Raw genomic sequence first — 18,438 nt, 5'->3', positions numbered from 1 at the left:
ATGATGAAAATAAATAAACTAAAACAATGAACACAATCTTAAACTATGATATACTGTGAAGGTAAGAACTGTGTTGATACAGAACACACTACAATAACAGAAAAAGTAAAAGATATACATAAGCTGATGCTTAATTATTACTGCCACCAAGTTGTTCTTAGTAAAACAAGAATTAAAGTGATACCTGAAGTAGCAGGCCTTGCCAGATTAGCAAGGATGTAAACATCTTACAAGAGCATGGGGCATGAAGGAAAGCACATGATTCCATCAGGGTCTATTAAAACCTTTCCCCCAAAATTTGTTCTGCCTACAAGTAGTGCAGGGATAAAAATGGAGCAGAGATTGAGGGAATAGACAATCAATGACTGACCCAAATTAAGACCCACCCCAAGGGAGACAGCCTACCCCTGACACTTTAATGATATTTTGCTATGCTTCTAGACAAGAGCCCAGCATAAATGTCTTCTGAGAGGCTTCATCCAGCAGCTGATAGAAACAGATGCAGAGACCCACAGTCAAACAAAAGACGGAGCTTAGTAGTCTTAAGGAATAGTGAGAAGGATTGAGAGAACCAAAGAGATCAAGGATACCACAAGAAGACCTTCAGAGTCAACTAACTTGGGCTCATGGGGGCTCACAGGGACTGAACTACCAACCAAAGAACATTCCTGGGCTGGACCTTTATCATTTCTTGTTGGTTATGTCATGCATTCTTTTACTTTACTTTTTCAGTGGATTGGACTTTGAGATTTATAGTCTCCTTGAATGGGAGTTTAACTAAGTTTTCAAAAGTAAAAAATAGAAAATAGCAAGATAGAGAGTTTGTGTCAATTTTTGAAGAAAACAGAAATTGTGCTGTATGGAGTGATTACTGGAGTAGTAGTCATCAAAATAAGACACATACAAGGATCCTCTTCCCTGCTTAAAAATGTTTTTATGTACAATGTAACATGTTTTACAATCTGTTCTTGATAATCAGTGAAAGCTAACATCTTAAACATTTTTCTGTGGACAACTTTCTCCTGTTTCTGGGATTCCTATACAAGTAGAAAAGATGTGCCATGATTCACAGTTTCAAGCTGAAGTCCTTCTCATAAGTTCATATAATTGATTCACAACTCTATTGTGTAGTTTTAGAGAGATCATCAAATATAATAGCTTTGCTGAAAATTTGACACAATTTTGTTCTAGTCAAGAAAAATTGTTTGCTTCTAAGCATGGATAGAAATATAAAATAAGCAATTATATTTGCTACTATATAACAGTTTTTGGGAATATACCAGGCACTGATAAATGTGTGTTGTGGTGTGTTATAAACTGTCTATGGCAACTTGCTTGGACATAAATATCTTGTTTATTTCCAGATCTGCATCACTTATATCAGTTCTTTGTATGACCTGATACAGGATTTCAAAGTTTTTAGAATATAAATTGAGATTAAAAACACCTTATTTGTTACTGTGATTGTTTTCATATGCTGGAGAATCACAATTAAACAGTTCAGGGGCATTGTCTTAGTTGGAAATTTATGAGGTTAAAAGGAAATCAGTATGAGCAAAACATCAAGGAGACTCCTGATATAATGTGAATGTTAGATGGAGAGGTACTGGTGTGGAGAAGCTATCAAGAAAGGATCATGGGTCCCAAAGTATAACAATAAAAGCACAGAGCATGGATTGGCTTGGCATGCCAAAGTGGAATCATTGAACATTAACTAAATTTTTCCTACTATGTGCTGCTCGGCAATGTGTGCTTGCTATACTCTAGGTAATCTTACAAGTATGGCAATCCCCGCAGCACTAAATATTTAAAAACAGAGAATATGTTTCTTTTTATTTTCCATTATCAAGCTTGGTCACAATTTTCTCATGGATTATTATATAAGTGCATAAATATAAAGTAAAAGATGCCTTAAAAGTCTGAGGGACCAGAATGGAGTGAGAAGCAACCGTGCTTTAATGTTTGAGGCAATCCTTTGAGACCAAAACGCATCACTTGATGTGAGCCTCCGACCTATAATAACTGGTAAAAATGGCATTGCTCACACATTTTAGGTTTTTAACAAATGTTATTCCTCTTTCATTTCTTGCACACGTCTGATACCTGTGGAGCAGGGTGTGGAAAATCAGCAATATTTCATTTTAATTAGGAGCAAAATACACATGTCTTAAAGAACCTGTGAATGTCGCAGTCTTTCTGCATCTTGAGAAGCTCCCATTGCTGCACAAGTCCAATGGGAACTCATCTGGGGCCTCACACAATCCTTCACTGATTGCTTGGATTGGAGTTTGAGGCAGCTGTGGAGGCAAATTGTTTTGCATTTGAATATGGATTTTTATGAGGTTACATAGCTTTTGTCAATAAACCTAAAAAAAAAAAAAAAAAAAAAAAAAAAACCAACTACACCTGTGCTCTCAGGATGTTATGCAACTTCTGAGATGTCTTTAAACTAAGATTAAAGTGCATCATTGCAAACTTGTTTTGATAAAAATTGTCGCTTTGGCATTGTCCCATGTGCTGCAGAAGCATAAACTCGCAAATGAAGTGTTCAGCAAATCGTGAAAGTCATGAAGGCAGGAAAGAAACACGCCAAAGTTTCAAGGAAATTTTCAAGGAAAAATATTGTTAGGAAAAGATTTTCAGTGCTGGGAATAAAATGCATTTTGAGAAGTGTAAAGCAGGTAGATTCGTTGACAGTAAAACAGTGATTCTAGAAAAAGTACCCAGGTTCAGAGGTACTGCATGTGAACACACACAATACGCAAAGAACTTTGCAATCACAACCAAGTTCATTAAACTCTTTTAAAAAATCTCCCTCTTCTTACATAAAATTCCATTCACTCTGCCCATCAGTTGGCCATCAGGCTCAGTATCTGCTTTGACAGTCTATACTGCAGAAGCTTTCAGAGGCCCTCTGTGGCAGGTTTCAAGGTTGTTTCCTGTTCTCTTCTGGCTTTCAGAGGCCCTCTGTAGCAGGTTTGAGGTTGAGTGAATGGAATTTTATGTAAGAAGTAGGAAATAGTAAAAGCTGGAGGGGACGGGAACTCCACAAGGAGAGCAACAGAACAAGATAATTTGAACACAGGGAACTTCCCAGAGACTCATACTCCAACCAAGGACTATTTGTGGAGATGACCTGGAACCCCTGCACAGGTGTAGCCCATGGCAGTTCAGTGTCCAAGTGGGTTCCATAGTAATGGGAAGAGGGACTGCCTGTGACATAATCTGATTGGCCTGCTCGTTGATCACTTCCCCCTGAGGGGGGAACAGCCTTATCAGGCCACAGTAGAGGACAATGCAGCTACTTTTGATGAGAACTGATAGACTAAGATCAGAAAGAAGAGGAGGACCTCCCCTATCAGTGGACTTGGGGAGGGGCATGCATGCAGAAAGGGGAGGGAGGGTGAGATCAGGAGGGGAGGAGGGAGGGGCTTATGGGGGGATACAAAATGAATAAAGTGTAATTAATAAAAAAATGAAAAAACTGGAGAGATCAAAAAAAAATCTCCCTCTTTTTTTCACCTTGATGTTTATGATTATCTAATGTGACATTATCTTTTGAAACAAAGTTCTTTTGTTTTTGTTGTTCTTCTGTCTCTGCTCCCTGTGTGATGTAATACAGGCAAGTGCCACTGAGTCTATCGGCCTGTGTGAATTTACACACTACAATACATATGAAGTCTCTGACTGAGTTGGTCGTCTAATAAATTGTGTAAAATTGTTTATAGGACTTTTAAGAACATTATTTATTTGCAGCTACAAACCTTGACTGGCTCTATAACCTATTGATCATAACTGTAGTGGTCTTATGCATGTATTAAGGAGATGCATTTTCTTCATGTAGGAGGATGATATTCCTCATGTTAATTTTGGAATATTTAATTTTTGCTCAGCTTATTACTGTTTGATTTCAGGCTAGACAGATTCAAAAGTTAACTAAGGACTGTCCAGATGGCTCAGCAGTTTAAAGGCTTTGCCACAAAAGCCTGATGACAAAAGTTCGATCCTGGATCTCATATAAAGATCAAAGGAACTTTACCAAGTTACCCTCTGATCTTCCTTTGCACATAGTTGCATGTGCATACCCAGCCACAAACAAAATCATCACAGACACGCACAAGTGCATATACACACATCCTTAATAATACCTATTTTAAAAATTAACCACTTTTTACCCTCTGTGATATATTCTTTTAATAAATTATTTTTATTTATATTGTTACTTTGAACTTTCTGTTCATTTACTTTATTGCTATACATTCCTTTTATACTGTGCAATTGGTCAAAATTCTTTTCTACTTTTAAATTATTAATTACTGTCATTATTATAGATTAGTATTTTGTTTGAAAAATCTTAATTTTGAATCAATAAGATCAACTCCTAAATTTACTCCTATAAAACTATAAAGAGTGTAATACTCTTACTTCAACAAATTAGGTGACATTAGTAGACTATAAATTTGTAAGTCATTAGCTCAATTTGTTACTATTTGATTATACTTTTGGACTTTTTAAATTTTGTTAAGTATACTTTAAACAATTTTTCATGTTAGACAGATTCTAAAGATGACTCTCCATGGCCTTCTTTCTTTTATAATTTTCTTCTCTAAATGAGGATGAAACTTACAAATGTGATGCATTGATTCCCCTTTCACCTCTTATGTGGCACAAATACCTCCAAAAAAGAGATGCTATATTATTGGCCTAATATCATTCTCCCAGATCCTCAGAGCAAATAGATTGCTTCAGTTGGCTCAGAGAGATACAAAGTTTGAGAGTGGGTTAATATCGTGGAATATGAGCCAGGCTCTAGACTGGTGACTATGATGGTAAAAACACCTTAGAACTGAAAAAACAAGGGCAATTTGAAAGGCTGAGAGTGCCCCTGACCTATGGAACCCAGGACATGGAGCTCCACATCAGGAGGGACTGGAGTTCCAGTAACAGATGGTAGTTAGAAATGTTCAGCTAAATGGTCTACCTCCGCTTTTATTTCACTTGAGTCTTGGGAGAATGTAGGAGGAGAGCACATTGAAATCTATTTATACTCTGATCTGCACTACAAGAGACAGCATTCAGAAGATGGCTAACACTTTCCTAGTGAAGTTCTGTTTTCAATAATTTCCTTATTTTTCATATTCATTTTTATGTGCTAGCTTTTTTTTTACCCTTAACTCTTTTTTATTTTATTATTCTTTTTTTTAAATTTTTTATTAATTACACTTTATTCATTTTGTATCCCCCCATAAGCCCCTCCCTCCTCCCCTCCCAATCCCACCCTCCCTCCCCTTTCTGCATGCATGCCCCTCCCCAAGTCCACTGATAGGGGAGGTTCTCCTCTCCTTTCTGATCTTAGTCTATCAGTTCTCATTAAAAGTGGCTGCATTGTCCTCTTCTGTGACCAAACTGTAAGGATATTGTTTCAGTTTTTAAACATCAGTGTTTAGAAGGCAATTTAGACTTCATTTTGAATCCTCCATACATGTTTCCTTTTCTGTTTTACAATTTTTCATTATTTTTATAATAATTACAGTTTATTCACTTTGTGTCCCAGCTGTAGCCCCCTCCTGCATTCCCTCCAATCCCACCCTGCCTCCCTCTTCTTCTCCTATGCCCCTCCCCCAGGTCAATGATAGGGAAGGTCCCCCTCCCCTTCCATCTGAACCTAGACTTTTTTTATTTTAATTTTAATTTTTGTTAATTACATTTTATTCACTTTGTATCCAGGCTGTAGCTCCCTCCCTCCTCCACTCCAAATCCCTCCTTCTTCTCCACCAATGCCCCTCCCCAAGTCCACTGATAGGGGAGGACTTCCTCTCATTCCTTCTGATCCTAGTCTGTTAGGTCTCATCAGAACTGGCTGCATTGTCTTGCTCTGTGGCCTGGTAAGTCTGCTCCCCTCTCATGGGGAGGTGATCAAAGAGAGGCCAATCAGTTCATGTCAGAGATAGTCCCTGTTCCCATTACTATGGAATCCACTTGGACACTGAACTGCCATGGGCTACATCTGTGCAAGCTTTCTAGGTTATCTCCATGCATGGTCCTTGGTTGGAGTATCAGTCTCAGAAAAGACCTCTGTGCCCAGATTTATTGGTTCTGTTGCTCTCCTTGTGGAGCTCCTGTCCCCTCCAGGTCTTTCTATTTCCCACTTTTTCCATAAGATTCTTGCACTCTGCTCAAAGTTTCTCTATGAGTTTCAGCATTTGCTCTAATACCATGCTGGGTAGAGTCTTTCAGAGGTCCTCTAGGTAGGCTCCTGTCCTCCTGTACGTTCCTTGTTTTCACCTTCTTTTGATGTCTATCCCATTTGCCTTTCTGATTGAGGATTGAGCATATTACCTAGAGTCCTCCTTCTTGCTTAGCTTCTTTAGGTGCAGATTTTAGTATGTTTATCCTATATTATATGACTAATATCCACTTATAAGTGAGTATATACGGTGTGTGCCTTTCTGCTCCTGGAATACCTCACTCAGGATTGTTTTTTCTGGTTACCACCATTTGCCTACAAATTTCATGATTTCCTTTTTTTTTTTTTTTTTTTTTTTTTATTGCTGAGTAATATTCCATAGTGTAGATGTACCGCAATTTCTGTATCCATTCCTTAACTGAGAGGCATCTGGGTTGTTTCCAGTTTCTAGCTATTACAAATAAAGCTGCTACAAACATGGTTGGGCAAATGTCCTTATTGTGTACTTGAACATCTTTTGGATATATGCTTAGGAGTGGTATAGCTGGATCTTGAGGTAGTACTATTCGTAATTGTCTGAGAAAGCAACAGATCGATTTCCAAAGTGGTTGTACAAGTTTACATTTCCACCAGCAGTGAAGGAAGGTTCCCCTTTCTCCACATCCTCTCCAGACTTGTATGAAAAAATTTCCAGTCTCTGAAGAAAGAATTAGATGAAGATATCAGAAGATGGAAAGATCTCCCATGCTCATGGATTGGTAGGATTAACAGTAAAAATGGCTATCTTACCAAAAGCAATCTACAGATTCAATGCAATTCCCTTCAACTTACCAACACAATTATTCACAGATCTTGAAAGAAAAATATTTTACTTCATATGGAATAACAAGAAACCCAGGATTGCTAAAACAATCCTCTACAATTAAAGATCTTCTGGAAGTATCTCTATCCCTGATCTCAAGCTGTAATATAGAGCATCAATACTAAAAACTGCATGGTACTGGCATAGTACTGGCATACACCGACTGATGGGTCAATAGAATTGAATAGAAGTTCCTGAAATAAACCCATATGCTTATGGACACCTGATTTTTGACAAAAATATCAAAACCATTCAATGGAACAAAGATAGCATCTTCAACAAATGGTGCTGGTCTAAATGGATGTCTACATGTAGAAAAATGCAAATAGATCCATACTTATCACCCTTTTCAAAACTAAAGTCCAAGTGGATCAAAGACCTTTATATAAAACCAGACAAAATAAACCTGTTAGAAGAAAAGTGGGGAATAGGCTTGAACTTATTGACACAGGAGTCAACTTCTTTAACAGAACACCAATAGTACAGGCTCTAAAAGCAACAATTAATAAATGGGACCTCATGAAACTGAGAAGCTTCTGTAAAACAAAGGACAGTGTCATCAGAACAAAACGACAGCCTACTGACTGGGAAAGGATCTTCACCAACCCTGTATATGACAAAGGGCTAATATCCAGAATATATAAAGAACTCAAGAAGTTAAACAACAAAAAAATCAAGCAATCCAATTTAAAAAATGGGGTACAGATCTAAGCAGAGAATTCTCAATAGAGGAACATCGAATGGCAGAGAAACACTTAAAGAACTGCTCAATGTCCTTAGCAATCAGGGAAATGCAAATCAAAACGACCCTGAGATTTCACTTTACACTCATCAGAACGGCTAAGATCAAAAACTCAAGTGACAACACATGCTGACCCTAGTCTTGATGAGACATGTTTTATAATTTTTATTTGATTACACAATAATCTATTTAGTTGATTCCATTTTTATTTTTTCTACTTCTTTCTATCCCTCTTTCTCCTTTCTTTCTATTTTCTTTCCTTCCTAATTTCCATCCTCCTTCTCTTCTTCCTTTATTCCTTCATTCCTTCCTTTTTTCCTTTCCTATCTCTATTTTCTTCCATCTACATTTGTATTTCTTTTCTACTGTTTTTCATTTATTGTTATGTTATGTAATTTTAAAACATAATTTCAGAATTTCTCTGTCACAATATTAAAGATAGTAAACTCAACTGAATCATCCTGTAATCTTTAAGCTTCCACAATTGTAAATGTAATTCATTAATTGTAAGTGTATTTTGAACTTTCTGTATTTTCAAGACTACACTGTTCCTTTTAAAGCAAAAGTGAGTGAAGGGACTTATCAGGGGTGAAAGGTAATTATCCATATGGAACCTTCATCTTCACCGGTATTTGCCTATGAATTTGGACTTTTAAAATTGTTTATTGAATTGTTAGGAAAAGTAAGGAGTGAGTAGGGTAGAGAGGAGGATGAGAGAGGGCAGTGTGAGAGGGGTGTGTATAAGTGTAATCATCATTCAGTATATATAAGTATGATGTCAAAATTAAAAAAAAATTAAATAAAGTGAAAGGCACATTGACTCCTGTAATGTCCTGAATACATTTTTACCAAATAAATAATTACAATATAAGCATGTTTTATTAAAGTGTTGTCTCCCAAATTTTGCATAATTCTTTGAGACAATATTTTCAAGGTATTTATTTTTCTCTTTTACCAGATTTGTGAATGGAGAAGTTCTGGCCATGCATCTGGTTTGCTAGGCAGGTGCTGTGGAGACAGTGTGTTTGGGAGGCAGGGAATTGTGTAATCAGTCTTGCTTTTCAAAGTCAGAGTTACAGTGGAGTGGAGAGTAAATAGGAAGATGTAATTAGCACAACAGAACAAAACCTCATTTAGGAAAATGAAGTAAGGATGGAAGAGAGAAGAAAGTAAAGAAATAGTTCTCGGTTTGTGACTAGTTTATAAACTGTTAGATTAAACATGTAAACAAAGAAATGTGAGAAAGAACTGTAAGGAGAAAATGGAGAGAAAACAGAAATCAGGCTGTAAAGTAAATAAATTAAGTAATTAATTAATAAAAAAGAAAGAAGTGTACTTAGGTTTTCAGTTTTTTTCTTAACTTCATTACTTTTGGGAGGTATAGGTTAAGTAAATACCTTGTTTATTCTGGAAATTTAGCTTTTCTTTTTATTATTTTGAGTTAAAATATAATTATATCACTTTCCTTTCTCCTTTCAACTCTTCTCATATCTCCCCTTACTCCCTAACTAATGGCCTCTTGTTCTAGACTACTGTTTTGCACACACATTATTGAATAATGTATTTATGGATCTTTTATTAGCCCAGAAGGAAATTGGAGAAGGAGGAGATAGGATGTGGCATGCTGATAACCCCTTAAGTATCTATTTTAGTATCTATATTTTGTCAATCTATATTTTGCCACTAGACTGATTTGAGTTCAGAAAAAAAAAATTGTGGTTATTATTAATTCTATCACAAGTAGTAGATAATCCTGAAGATTTGCTCTTGAACAAGATTCCTCAGGCTTGATTAGAATGACCAGTGAAGGGAAATGTGGTGGTTTAAATGAAAATGTTCCCTGTAATTTCACGTATTATGACAGTCTCTCCTCAACTGGGGACGTTTAGGAGGCAGGACCTGGGTGGGAGAACTGTGTGGGAGGCTCTGAGGTTTCAAAGCCTTGTGTTGTGCCATTCTCAGTGATCTCTAGTTCTCTCTCTTTCTCTGTCTGTTTCTCTCTACCTCACCACTATGCTCCCACCCCCCTGCTGTCTCTTCCTCTCTCCCTTCCCAGTGCTATTTTAAAGGATTTGAGTTCTCAGCATGCTGCTGCAGCTACCATGGCTACTTTGGCCACACCTCCCATTATGAAGGATTCTTAACCCTCTGGAACCTTAATTCCAAATAAAAACATGGAAATAATGAAGCTTGCAGGTAAATGGATGGAACAAGAAAGGATCATCCTGAGTGAGGTAACCCAGAAGCAGAAAGACACACATGGTATATACTCACTTATAAGTGGATATTAGCCATATAATATAGGATAAACATACTAAAATCTACAGATCTAAAGAAGCTAATCAAGGAGGACCCAAGGGAAGACTCTTAATTCTCATTCAGAAGGGAAAACAAGATAGGAGAAGAGAGAGGGCAAGATGTGGGCCTATCACAGATGTTATCTAAAAGACTCTACCCAGCAGGATATCAAAGCAGATGCAGAGACTCACAGCTAAACTTTGGACAGAATACAGGCAGTCTTATTAAAGGAGGGAGATATAGAAGGACCCAGAGGGGACTGAAAACATACAAGGGGACCAACAAAGCCAAAAAAAAAAAAAAAAAAAAAAAAAAAAACAAAAAAACCAAAACAAAAAACCTTGGCCCAGGAGGCCTTCATAAATTAATGCATCAACCAAAGACCAGGCATAAATAAGACCTAGACACCCTGCTCAGATGTTGCCCACAGACAGCTCAGTCTCCATGTAGGTTGTCTAGTAAGGGGAGAAAAGTCAGTCTCTGACATGAATTCGGTTGTGTGCTCTTGATCACTCCTCCTTGTTGGGGTACCTAGCTAGCCCACAGAGGAAGAGGATCCACACAGTCCTGATGGGACCTCATAGACTAGGCTCTGACAGTAGAGAAGGAAAAATTCCTTTATCAGTGGACTAGGGAAGAGGGATAGGGAAGGTAGAGGGAGGCATGGTGGGACCAGGAAGAAATGAAGGAGTGGTCTACAACTGGGATACAAAGTGAATAAATTGTAAATAATAATTGTAATCATAATCATAAAAGAAAGAAAAACAAATATGCATACCAACAAAAGCAATGAATGATGTTGCATACTATTACAAAGAACTCTGCATGACAGCTGTCTCTGGCAGGAGAATCAGAGTTACAAGGCTTTCCTGGGTACCTGGTAGTTGTATCAAGATTACACTTAGCAACATAGAAAGAACAGGTATGAATAAATGAAAGAATATACAGATAACAAAACAAAACAAAACAAAACAAAAAACCTCCCAAAGATACAAAGATGTAAAAAGGCTGTCCTTTGTAGTGCTTTAAAAAGTCCATAAAGCTCTTTAATGGGATGGAAAAGGTACACAAAGAAATAATTGACAGCAATTGCTTGAAGGACAACAAACAAAACTATTCTTAAAAAGATTATTTTAATATTCTTAGCATTTTGTATTATAGGGATGGGTGGATTTAAAGTTAATGCTCAGACTACTACTGTTGTTTAAAGACTAATAACACAGAGTCAAAATACTTGTCTGATCCTAGAGATGAATGGGTTGTCAGTGCTGGGGACTGGCTCCAGAGCTCAGGGATTCTTCAGAGGTACATCCCAACCACAAACGCACATTTTATAAGGATATAGCACAGTATTTCCAGAGGTGAAAAATGTTTTGAAAATCACCACTCACCAGAACTACAGATGTGAAGGTGACGGGGCTGTGACATGTGTGGCCATGGTTGATTTGGCTGATGTGCCCGGACAGGCGGGTGTCCCCTTTGTCCCTCACTGTTCCATGTGTGTCCCTCAGAGCTGCTTGGCTAGGGTTGAACAGCACAACCTTCTCCTAAAGAGAGGATGACAGATCTTTGATCATGGGCATAGGAGTATCCGTGCTCCCATGCTATAGCCTGGGAACAAGTTCTGGTGGTCATGATATTTTATCACAGTGGTAGAAAAGTAGCTAACAAAGAGTACAAACCAATGATGACATGACCACAATAATAGCTACAGGACAGGAATTTGACCACAATAACAAGGAAAATGAGAACTTTCAGTGACACATTTATATTTTATAATATAGCTAATAAATATATATTTTTTCTAATTATCATTGGCAACGGAAAATAGGCTGTTATTTCTTTACAAATTTATGAGTTTTGCTCGTTTGTTAAAGAACAAATCCCACAAGTTTCAAAATGTCAGTCTGTTTTCTTCAATGAAAGTGAAAAAACATGAAATTGCAGGTTTTAAATGTTCTTCTTTAAGAACATTTTAAACCAAAATAGTCTTTAGAAATGCATTTTTCCTCATTACTCAAAAGTTCAGTCGTTTTCTCAGAATGCAATCTGTGATTAAATTGCATGTTTCTGTGGACAGTGATATTCAACACATTTCCCCAATCAAAGAAACAACACACCAAGTACAGGATGTTTTTCATAAAGGCACTTTAATTCCATGGCTGTTATGAATTCTCTGACAGAAAATTACTGGAGATTGCTCACAAGAAGCAGAATAATTCATCTGAGGCTTATAAATATTTCGAAAGTATTTTTCCCATCCATAATTCATCAGAAATACTGTTCAAAGAGCACTGAGATTACAGAGTTAAGTAAATCTTATAAAGTCCCAATAAAATCCTAGGATAGGTGACCTAATTCAGAAAGCAATATTAAAAGTTCTATTCTGTTTTTGTTTTTAATTCAAAGAATGTAGATTCTTCAGGTCTGACTTATTCACAGTATTGTCCAGAGGACACTGTGGCATGAAAGTATGAGCTTTCATCTGTTGAGTTCAGTCCTTCTTACAGTTTGCTATTTATGAAGTTATTGACATTTTTACTCTATAAAAGAATGTCTGTTTGTCAATCTTTAAATGCAAACTTGGGTATTAATCAAGAATAATGCTTCCAAGATTAAGAGCATCTTACTCATGAGTAACCAGGTAGAGAGCCAATGCTTCCTTCCATCACTGAAAGAGAAGTGGACATAGTGGTGAAATGAGGTGGCTGGCTCTTTGACCCTCCCCTCTCCCCCCGAAGAGGGAGTAGCCTTTCCAGGCCACATAGGAGGACAATGCAGCCAGTTCTGATGAGACCTGATAAGCTAGGGTCAGATGGAAGGGGAGGAGGACCTCCCCTATTAATAGACTTGGAGAGGGGTATGGGAGGAGATGAGGGAGGGAGAATGGGATTGGGAGGGAATGAGGCAAGAGGCTACAGCAGGGATACAAAGTGAATAAACTGTAATTAATAAAAAATAAAAATTTAATTAAAAAATCTATAGTCCCAGTTTCTGGAGATGAAACTGGGAAATCATGTAAACCAGGGAGGGTATGGAGGCAAGATCAGTCTGGGTAATACTAGAAAATCTTGTGTAAAATAAGGCCTTAAACTTGCTATAAAGCCCAGGCTATACTTAAATTCTTGATCCCCCTACCTCTGTCAGGCATATCACTTGTTACAAAGTTTATTGATAATATGCCACTGTCTATCTTTTACTAAGGTAACATGGGTGTAAAGCCGGAGTGCTATATTCTTGAATCTCATGATATTTTCACTTAATATATTGGTAAAACAACTGTCTGAAAGATTCCAAGTAGAAAAATGTGGAAGGGAAACCTAGAAACAAACATGATTGACACCGAAGTGAAGCTGGAGCTGATTGTAAGTGGAACAATAGGGAATGAAAGGGATGCTGACACCACTACTTCCTGAAAGGGCATAGGTGTATTTCAGTGAGACCATGGAGAAGAAGAACGTGAAGATGCTTGCGGTGAGAAAGGATCTGATTTCCAAGAGATAAAGCACTATCGACACAAAACACCATACTGAGATAATTTGGAGCTATTTCATGATAACAAAAACCTAAAGAAGAAAATGTTAAAGCGGATCCAAAGTTAGCAAGTGTATCCCAGTTCAACAAGAAATAGGAAAGATGATGATTGCAGCTCGTCAAACATTAAAACAACAAAATCAAGTTAATTGAAATTTTCATGCTTAGTATTATGATAGCATGCTATTGAACAGTAAATAATATACAAGTTTACCTAAGTAAAAAGCCATTACAGTGTGTATGCTTTTACACACCTCTACATACGCTTGCCAACTTGCATGTGGAAAATGAAAATAAAAATAAAATGGCATTTAAATTCAATGCCCTCTTTTAACCAATTTTTAATGGACCAGTGTGTATTGTTGGCATTTTTATGTTCACATAAATATGTACAAATAGTTAGAAATACACTAATTTTATCATTTTGGTTTTTACTAGTTAAAATAATATTCTGCAAAACATGTCATCAAAATTATATTTAGCCCCTTAACAGATTATAATGTTCTTTACTCATACATGTACTTTTACTTCTCTCTGTCTCTGTCTTTCTTTCAACGATTTTGCTATGGTTAGCTATGTAAAATGGACAAAAATAGACACTTCTGTGTGCCTTAAACTTTATAATAAGGATTCTTTTTGAAAATAATCTTATTTAAGAAACTTTATTTAGCTCTGTACCCCATTTTTTTAATTGGATTACTTGTTGTTTTGCTGTTTAACTTCTTTAGTTCTTTATATATACTGGATATTAGCCCTCTGTCAGATATAGGATTGGTGAAGATCTTTTCCCAATATGTAGGCTATTGTTTTGTTCTGAGGTCAGTATCCTTTGCTTTACAGATGCTTCTCAGTTTCATGAGGTCCCATTTGTTGATTGTTGCTCTTAGAGCCTGTGCTGTTGGTGTTCTGTTCAGGAAGTTGTCTCCTATGCCAATGAGTTCAAAGTTATTTCCCACTTTTTTTTTCTAACCGATTTAATGTGTCCAGTTTTATGTTGAGGTTTTTGATCCACTTGGACTTCAGTTTTGTGCAGGGTGATAAGTATGGATCTATTTTCATTTTTTTACATGTAGACATCCAGTTAGACCAGCACCATTTGTTGAAGATGCTGTCTTTTTTTCCATTGAATGGATTTGGCATCTTTGTCAAAGAACAGGTGTCCATAAATGTGTGGATTTATGTCAGGGTCTTCTATTCGAGTCCATTGATCCACCAGTCTGTTTCTGTCAGTACCATGTAGTTTTTAGTATTGTTGCTCTATAGTTTGGGCAGAGTGCAGGGAATCTTTGGAAAGAAGTGGGAAATAGTAAAATCTGGAGAGGACAGGAACTCCATAAGGAGAGCATCAGAACCAAAAAAATCTGAGCATAGGGGTCTTTCCTGAGACTGCTATTCCAACCAAGGACTATACATGGAGATAACCTAAGACCCCTGCACAGATGTAGCCCATGGCAGTTCAGTATCCAAGTGGGTTCCATTGTAATAGGAACAGGGACTGTCTCTGACATGAACTGATTGGCCTGCTCTTTAATTACCTCTCCCTGAGGGGGAAGCAGCATTATCAGGCCACAGAAGAAGACAATGCAGCCACTCCTGATGAGACCTAATTGACTAGGATCAGAAGGAAGGAAAAGAAGTCCTCTCCTATCAGTGGACTTGGGGAGGGGCATGCAGGCAGAGGGTGGAGGAAGGAAGGGATTGGGATGGGAGGAGGGAGGGAACCACGTGGGGGATACAAAGTGTATTAATAAAGAAAAGTGTAATTAATAAAGAAAAAGAAAAAAAAGAAAAAAAGAAAATTTTATGAAATTTAAGATTCTTTTTTAACTATATTTTCAACAATTAATTTTATCTACATTTATCATACTATTTCCCATAAACTGTCTTGTAGGTATTTGTTATTAAAAATAACACACTTGCCATAAAAATGTTTATGTGTGGGTATGTAAACACACACACGAAACACTAACACATACAAACAAACATGTATAAAATCCTTATACCCTAGGGAAGATGCTTAATCCTCACTCAGAAGAGCAAACATGATAGACATTGGAAGTAGAAGAAGACAAGGAACAGGACAGGAACCTTCCACGGAGGACCTCTGAAAGACTCTACCCAACAGGGTATCAAAGGAGATACTGAGACTCATAGACGGATTTAGGCCGAGTTCAGGAATCCTTATGGAAAAGAGGGAGATAGAAAGACCTAGAGGGGACAGGGGCTCCACAAGGAGAACAACAGAGCCAAAACACCTGGGCCCAGAGAAGGGGGCAGGGTGGGGAGGGAGCTACAGAAACCGATATTCCAACCAAGGACCATGCATGGAGAGGACCTAGACCCCTTGTTCAAAGGATGCCCATGGGCTGCTCAGTTTCCAATTTGGTTCTGTAATAAGGGGTAGCGGGGCTGTTTCTGATGTAAACTCAGTGACCGGCTCTTTGGTTACCTCCCCCTGGGGGTGCAGCCTTGCCAGGCCACAAAGGAAGATGATGCAGCCAGCCTTGATGAGACCTGATAAACTAGGGTCAGATAGAAGGGGATGAGGCCCTCCCCTATCAGTGGACTTGGGGAGGGCCATGAGAGGAGATGAGGAAGAGGGGGTGGGACTTGGAGGAGACTAGGGAAGGGGGTGCAGAGGGGATACAAAGTGAGTAAAATTAAAAAAAAAATAAATAAAAAATTTAGAAAAATTCATATAATAGAAGAGATTTTACAAGTATTGTAAGTGATTTAAACATTGCCTTCCTATATGTAAACACAGAATTACTTTCTATTAATTATATATATATACATAAATATATTTTGCTAAATTTTGTCAATGAATATTTTAATGTCGCTATATATTTTTAAATACTTCCTTACATTCTAACAGCTATGAAAAGAAATGTCATTTTATTTTATTTCCAATCTTTTAATTAAATGTTTCTGCTTATCTTAATCTGATATCTAAAGATACCAAAACTGTGTTTTGATTTACATGATTTGATTACAAATATAAGTAGGTTAAATGGACATCAGAAATAATTTTTCCAAAATCTCTTTATATTTATGATTTAACTAATGTTTCATATGTCATTATTACATTAATTTTTAAATTTGCACATTTTTATATACCCCTGAATGAAAAATCACATATTATATTTTAGTATTACCATAATTTTCTAGGAACACTTCATTCTCCAACTATTTATTACCTCAGAGTACAGTCTAGAATATCTCCGCTGCCATGTTGACTTCAGTCTTCTCTTTAGGGGAACCTGCGAGGAATCTGACTTCAGACTTGGTACAAATAGTCCTAAGCATTGTTCTCTCAATAGTAAGACAATGTATAAACATATTTTACAAAATCTGGAATATGCTTGATTCACAATATATATTTTTCTTAAGTGTGTTTCATAATTGTGTTCATTTCTCTGATTCTTCTGAGAATTAATTGTTCATTCTTCTGAATTACTAAGTTTGTTTGTGCTTTCTATTCTTAGATCTTTCTACAAAATATTTTGAATCCAAAGATCTTTATACTAAATATTAGATTACTCATCTATATTAAAGTGTTTGTGAAAAGATGTTGAATATTTTTTTTTGTTTTGTTTTGTTTTGTTTTGTTTTTCATCTTTATGAAGAGTTTGTTCTCAGAAATATTACTGCAATAGTAGCTGAAGTTTATTTTTGGATAAAAACTCCCCTATCAGTGTACTTGGAGAGGGGCAGGAAGGAGATGAGGGAGGGAGGGATTGAGAGGGATTGAGGGAGGGGGCTACAGCTGGGATACAAAGTTAATAAACTGTAACTAATATTAAAAAAATAAAAAAGAATATAAAAAAATTAAATTTATGTGTCTATTATCTATTTTTGTCAATCAACTTCTTACAATTTTTCATATGATAAGTATTTTACTGTCTTTTTGTCAATTTCTGTTACTCATATTTTTTAATTATTTTGATACATATCTTTCTTTTTTAATTATTTTTATATTAATTACAATTTATTCACTTTGTGTCCCAACTGTAGCCCCTTCTCTTATCCCCTTCCAATTCCTTTTTCCCTTCCTCATCTCATCCCATCATCCCCAAGTCCACAGATAGGGGAGGTCCTCCTCCCTGTCCCTCTGACCCTAGCATATCAGATCTAATCAGGACCTGGCTGTAATGTCTTCTTCTGTGGCCCAATAAGGCTGCCCCCTCCAAAGGGGAGATGATCAAAGAGTCAGCCACTGAGTTCATGTCAGAGACAACCCCTGTTTCCCTCACTAGGGTATCCACTTAGAGACTGAGCTGCCTTGGGCTACATCTGTGCCCAAGGTTATCTTATATTTTAGGTTATCTCCATGCATGACCCTTGGTTGGAGTATCAGTCTCAGAAAAGACCCCTGGGCCCAGACACTTTGGTTCTGTTGCTCTCCTTGTGGAGCTCCTGTCCCCTCCAGGTCTTTCTGTCTCCCCCTTCTTTTGACACGTATCTTAACATATTTGATTTTGTCAAAAAACAAAAGCACAGAGATAATAGTTAAGACTATCTCATTGTTGACTATTTTAACATACCTGACGTTACACAGGGTTGATAATGTAGCAGAAGCTTTTCTGCAGGTTGTATTGACATGATCATATTCTAATTGTTTCCATTTTAAGTTTTTAAATTAAAGTGTTAAGAAAGAACCACTATAATAACCTCTTTTAATAGTCAAATAAAGTCTTGTTCTCAGTAGAAGAAAGGGTATAAATATAATCTGATCTACCCCAGTTCTTGGATTTTTATTCACTGTTTTATTTTCTTAAATTTGATTTTATAACACTCACTCAGATGGTTTTACAA

Source organism: Psammomys obesus, unplaced genomic scaffold, assembly GCF_907164565.1.
Source record: "Psammomys obesus unplaced genomic scaffold, mPsaObe1.curated_primary_1811, whole genome shotgun sequence".
Taxonomy (NCBI): domain Eukaryota; kingdom Metazoa; phylum Chordata; class Mammalia; order Rodentia; family Muridae; genus Psammomys; species Psammomys obesus.
Note: the sequence above shows the minus strand (reverse complement) of the source record.